Genomic DNA, 5000 nt, shown 5'->3' with positions numbered 1-5000 from the left:
TATTGGGCCTGGTCAGTACTTGGATGGGAGACCACCTGGGAAAACCAGGTGCAGTAGGTAATTTTATACTGCCATAACATTCTTTTCTATTACATTTTACATTTAATTTTTTCAACTTATCAATGAATTTACTTGAGTTAAGAAGTAATAGAGGTCTAAAGTTAATGTTTTTGAACACCTACAGCCAAACCACACTGGACATGCCCAATCTCATCTGATCTTGGAAGCTATGCAGTGTTGGGCCTGGTTAGTACTTGGATGGGAGACCACCTACGAATACCAGGTGCTGTAGGTAATTTTATACTGGCATATAATTCTTTTCTATTACATTTAACATTTAATTTTTTCAACTTATCAATGAATTTCCGTGAGTTAAGAAGTAATAGAGGTCTAAAGTTAATGCTTTTGAGCACCTACAGCCAATCCACACTGGACATAACCAATCTCCTCTGAACTTGGTAGCTATGCAGTGGTGGGCCTGGTTAGAACTTGGATGGGAGACCACCTTGGAATACCAGGTGCAGTAGGTAATTTTATGCAGCCATAACATTCTTTTCTATTACATTTTACATTTAATTTTTTCAACTTATCAATGAATTTACTTGAGTAAAGAAGCAAAAGAGGTCTAAAGTTAATGTTTTTGAGCACCTACAGCCAAACCACACTGGACATGCCCAATCTCGTCTGATCTTGGAAGCTATGCAGTGTTGGGCCTGGTTAGTACTTGGATGGGAAACCACCTAGGAATCCCAGGTGCTGTAGGTAATTTTATACTGCCATTACAGTCTTTTCTATTACATTTTACATTTAATTTTTCAAAATATCAATGAATTTACTTGAGTTAAGAAGTAATAGAGGTCTAAATTTAATGCTTTTGAGCACCTACAGCCAAACCACACTGGACATGCCCAATCTCGTTTGATCTTGGAAGCTATGCAGTGTTGGGCCTGGTTAGTACTTGGATGGGAAACCACCTGGGAATACCAGGTGCTGTAGGTAATTTTATATAGCCATAATATTATTTTCTATTACATTTTACATTACATTTTTTCAACTTTTCAATGAATTTACTTGAGTTAAGAAGTAATAGAGGTCTAAATGTAATGCTTTTGAGCACCTACAGTCAAACCACACTGGACATGCCCAATCTCGTCTGATCTTGGAAGCTATGCAGTGTTGGGCCTGGTTTGTACTTGGATGGGAGACCACCTGGGAATACCAGGTGCTGTAGGTAATTTTATACAGCCAAAACATTCTTTTCTATTACATTTTACATTTAATTTTTTCAACTTATCAATGATTTTACTTGAGTTAAGAAGTAAAAGAGGTCTTAAGTTAATGTTTTTGAGAACCTACAGCCAAACCACACTGGACATGCCCAATCTCGTCTGATCTTGGAAGCTATGCAGTGTTGGGCCTGGTTAGTACTTGGATGGGAGACCACCTAGGAATACCAGGTGCTGTAGGTAATTTTATACTCCCATATCATTCTTTTCTATTACATTTTACATTTAATTTTTTCAACTTATCATTGAATTTACTTGAGTTAAGAAGTAATAGAGGTTTAAAGTTAATGTTTTTGAGCACTTACATCCAAACCACACTGGACATGCCCAATCTCGTCTGATCTTGGAAGCTATGCAGTGTTGGGCCTGGTTAGTACTTGGATGGGAGACCTCCTGGGAATACCAGGTGCTGTAGGTAATTTTATACTGCCATAACATTCTTTTCTATTACATTTTACATTTAATTTCTTCAACTTGTCAATGAATTTTCTTGAGTTAAGACATAATAGAGGTCTAAAGTTAATGTTTTTGAGCACTTACAGCCAAACCACACTGGACATGCCCAATCTCGTCTGATCTTGGAAGCTATGCAGTGTTGGGCCTGGTTAGTACTTGGATGGGAGACCTCCTGGGAATACCAGGAGCTGTAGGTAATTTTATACTGCCATAACATTCTTTTCTATTACATTGTACATTTCATTTTTCAACTTATCATTGAATTTACTTGAGTTAAGAAGTAAATGAGGTCTAAAGTTAATGTTTTTGAGCACTTCCAGCCAAAACACACTGGACATGCCCAATCTTGTCTGATTTTGGAAGCTATGCAGTGTTGGGCCTGGTAAGTACTTGGATGGGAGACCACCTTTGAATACCAGATGCTGTAGGTAATTTTATACTACCATAACATTCTTTTCTATTACATTTTACATTTAATTTTTTCAACTTATCAATGAATTTCCTTGAGTTAAGAAGTAATAGAGGTCTAAAGTTAATGCTTTTGAGCACCTACAGCCAATCCACACCGGACGTAACCAATCTCGTCTGATCTTGGTAGCTATGCAGTATTGGGCCTGGTCAGTACTTGGATGGGAGACCACCTGGGAAAACCAGGTGCAGTAGGTAATTTTATACTGCCATAACATTCTTTTCTATTACATTTTACATTTAATTTTTTCAACTTATCAATGAATTTACTTGAGTTAAGAAGTAATAGAGGTCTAAAGTTAATGTTTTTGAACACCTACAGCCAAACCACACTGGACATGCCCAATCTCATCTGATCTTGGAAGCTATGCAGTGTTGGGCCTGGTTAGTACTTGGATGGGAGACCACCTAGGAATACCAGGTGCTGTAGGTAATTTTATGCAGCCATAATATTCTTTTCTATTACATTTTACATTTAATTTTTTCAACTTATCATTGAATTTACTTGAGTTAAGAAGTAAAAGAGGTCTAAAGTTAATGTTTTTGAGCACCTACAGCCAAACCACACTGGACATGCCCAATCTCGTCTGATCTTGGAAGCTATGCAGTGTTTAGGTCTGGTTAGTACTTGGGTGGGAAACCACCTAGGAATCCCAGGTGCTGTAGGTAATTTTATACTGCCATAACAGTCTTTTCTATTACATTTTACATTTAATTTTTTCAACTTATCAATGAATTTACTTGAGTTAAGAAGTAATAGAAGTCTAAAATTAATGCTTTTGAGCACCTACAGCCAAACCACACTGGACATGCCCAATCTTGTCTGATCTTGGAAGCTATGCAGTGTTGGGCCTGGTTAGTACTTGGACGGGAGACCACCTAAGAATACCAGGTGCTGTAGGTAATTTTATATAGCCATAACATTCTTTTCTATTACATTTTACATTACATTTTTTCAACTTATCAATGAATTTACTTGAGTTAAGAAGTAAAAGAGGTCTAAAGTTAATGTTTTTGAGTGCCTACAGCCAAACCACACTGGACATGCCCAATCTCGTCTGATCTTGGAAGCTATGCAGTGTTGGGCCTGGTTTGTACTTGAATGGTAGACAACCTGGGAATACCAGGTGCTGTAGGTAATTTTATACTGCAATAACATTTTTTTCTATTAAATTTTACATTTAATTTTTTCAACTTATCAATGAATTTACTTGAGTTAAGAAGTAAAAGATGTCTAAAGTTAATGTTTTTGAGCACCTACAGTCAAACCACACTGGACATGCCCAATCTCATCTGATCTTGGAAGCTATACAGTGTTGGGCCTGGTTAGTACTTGGATGGGAGACCACCTAGGAATCCAAGGTGCTGTAGGTAATTTTATACTGCCATAACAGTCTTTTCTATTACTTTTTACATTTAATTTTTTCAATTTATCAATGAATTTACTTGAGTTAAGAAGTTATAGAGGTCTAAAGTTAATGATTTTAAGCACCTACAGCCAAACCACACTGGACATGCCCAATCTCGTCTGATCTTGGAAGCTATGCAGTGTTGGGCCTGGTTAGTACTTGGACTGGAGACCACCTGGGAATACCAGGTGCTGTAGGTAATTTTATATAGCCATAACATTCTTTTCTATTACATTTTACATTACATTTCTTCAACTTATCAATGAATTTACTTGAGTTAAGAAGTAAAAGAGGTCTAAAGTTAATGTTTTTGAGCGCCTACAGCCAAACCACACTGGACATGCCCAATCTCGTCTGATCTTGGAAGCTATGCAGTTTTGGGCCTGGTTAGTACTTGAATGGGAGACCACCTGGGAATACCAGGTGTTGTAGCTAATTTTATACTGCCATAACATTATTTTCTATTAAATTTTAATTTAATTCTTTCAACTTATCAATGAATTTACTTGAGTTAAGAAGTAAAAGATGTCTAAAGTTAATGTTTTTGAGCACCTACAGTCAAACCACACTGGACATGCCCAATCTCGTCTGATCTTGGAAGCTATGCAGTGTTGGGCCTGGTTAGTACTTGGATGGGAGAACACCTGGGAATACCAGGTGCTCTAGGTAATTTTATATTGCCATAACATTCTTTTCTATTACATTTTACATTTAATTTTTTCAACTTATCAATGAATTTACTTGAGTTAAGAAGTAATAGAGGTCTAAAGTTAATATTTTTGAGCACCTACAACCAAACCACACTGGACATGCCCAATCTCATCTGATCTTGGAAGCTATGCAGTGTTGGGCCTGGTTAGTACTTGGATGGGAGACCACCTAGGAATACCAGGTTCTGAATGTAATTTTATGCAGCCATAACATTCTTTTCTATTACATTTTACATTTAATTTTTCCAACTTATCAATGAAATTACTTGAGTTAAGAAGTGAAAGAGGTCTAAAGTTAATTTTTTTGAGCACCTACAGCCAAACCACACTGGACATGCCCAATATCGTCTGATCTTGGAAGCTATGCAGTGTTGGACCTGGTTAGTACTAAGATGGGAGACCACCTAGGAATCCCAGGTGCTGTAGGTAATTTTATACTGCCATAACAGTCTTTTCTATTACATTTTACATTTAATTTTTTCAACTTATCAATGAATTTACTTGAGTTAAGAAGTAATAGAGGTCTAATGTTAATGTTTTTGAGCACCTACAGCCAAACCACACTGGACATGCCCAATCTCATCTGATCTTGGAAGCTATGCAGGGTTGGGACTGGTTAGTAATTGGATGGGAGACTACCTAGGAAACCCAGGTGCTGTAGGTAATTTTAT

General features: G+C 37.1%; 21 pseudogenes; all 21 read left to right on the top strand.

Annotated features, from left to right (window-relative positions):
• The window catches only part of LOC148464890 (5S ribosomal RNA), a 119-nt pseudogene extending 59 nt beyond the window's left edge, over positions 1 to 60 (top strand).
• A 116-nt stretch (positions 61 to 176) lies between these two features.
• On the top strand, positions 177 to 295 carry LOC148464889 (5S ribosomal RNA; annotated as a pseudogene).
• Positions 296 to 411: 116 nt separating this feature from the next.
• LOC148464888 (5S ribosomal RNA) lies at positions 412 to 530 on the top strand (annotated as a pseudogene).
• A 116-nt stretch (positions 531 to 646) lies between these two features.
• Positions 647 to 765, top strand: LOC148464887 (5S ribosomal RNA; annotated as a pseudogene).
• A 115-nt stretch (positions 766 to 880) lies between these two features.
• On the top strand, positions 881 to 999 carry LOC148464886 (5S ribosomal RNA; annotated as a pseudogene).
• Positions 1000 to 1115: 116 nt separating this feature from the next.
• Positions 1116 to 1234, top strand: LOC148464885 (5S ribosomal RNA; annotated as a pseudogene).
• A 116-nt stretch (positions 1235 to 1350) lies between these two features.
• Positions 1351 to 1469, top strand: LOC148464884 (5S ribosomal RNA; annotated as a pseudogene).
• A 116-nt stretch (positions 1470 to 1585) lies between these two features.
• LOC148464883 (5S ribosomal RNA) lies at positions 1586 to 1704 on the top strand (annotated as a pseudogene).
• Positions 1705 to 1820: 116 nt separating this feature from the next.
• Positions 1821 to 1939, top strand: LOC148464882 (5S ribosomal RNA; annotated as a pseudogene).
• A 350-nt stretch (positions 1940 to 2289) lies between these two features.
• On the top strand, positions 2290 to 2408 carry LOC148464881 (5S ribosomal RNA; annotated as a pseudogene).
• Positions 2409 to 2524: 116 nt separating this feature from the next.
• Positions 2525 to 2643, top strand: LOC148464880 (5S ribosomal RNA; annotated as a pseudogene).
• Positions 2644 to 2759: 116 nt separating this feature from the next.
• Positions 2760 to 2879, top strand: LOC148464879 (5S ribosomal RNA; annotated as a pseudogene).
• A 116-nt stretch (positions 2880 to 2995) lies between these two features.
• LOC148464878 (5S ribosomal RNA) lies at positions 2996 to 3114 on the top strand (annotated as a pseudogene).
• A 116-nt stretch (positions 3115 to 3230) lies between these two features.
• Positions 3231 to 3349, top strand: LOC148464877 (5S ribosomal RNA; annotated as a pseudogene).
• A 116-nt stretch (positions 3350 to 3465) lies between these two features.
• Positions 3466 to 3584, top strand: LOC148464876 (5S ribosomal RNA; annotated as a pseudogene).
• Positions 3585 to 3700: 116 nt separating this feature from the next.
• LOC148464875 (5S ribosomal RNA) lies at positions 3701 to 3819 on the top strand (annotated as a pseudogene).
• Positions 3820 to 3935: 116 nt separating this feature from the next.
• LOC148464874 (5S ribosomal RNA) lies at positions 3936 to 4054 on the top strand (annotated as a pseudogene).
• Positions 4055 to 4169: 115 nt separating this feature from the next.
• Positions 4170 to 4288, top strand: LOC148464873 (5S ribosomal RNA; annotated as a pseudogene).
• Positions 4289 to 4404: 116 nt separating this feature from the next.
• On the top strand, positions 4405 to 4523 carry LOC148464872 (5S ribosomal RNA; annotated as a pseudogene).
• Positions 4524 to 4639: 116 nt separating this feature from the next.
• Positions 4640 to 4758, top strand: LOC148464871 (5S ribosomal RNA; annotated as a pseudogene).
• A 116-nt stretch (positions 4759 to 4874) lies between these two features.
• LOC148464870 (5S ribosomal RNA) lies at positions 4875 to 4993 on the top strand (annotated as a pseudogene).
• Positions 4994 to 5000: the final 7 nt, after the last annotated feature.

The sequence above is a fragment of the Taudactylus pleione genome, unplaced genomic scaffold (assembly GCF_031769625.1).
Source record: "Taudactylus pleione unplaced genomic scaffold, aTauple2 ptg000967l, whole genome shotgun sequence".
Lineage (NCBI taxonomy): Eukaryota > Metazoa > Chordata > Amphibia > Anura > Myobatrachidae > Taudactylus > Taudactylus pleione.
Note: the sequence above shows the minus strand (reverse complement) of the source record. Positions and strands in the feature narration are given on the sequence as shown.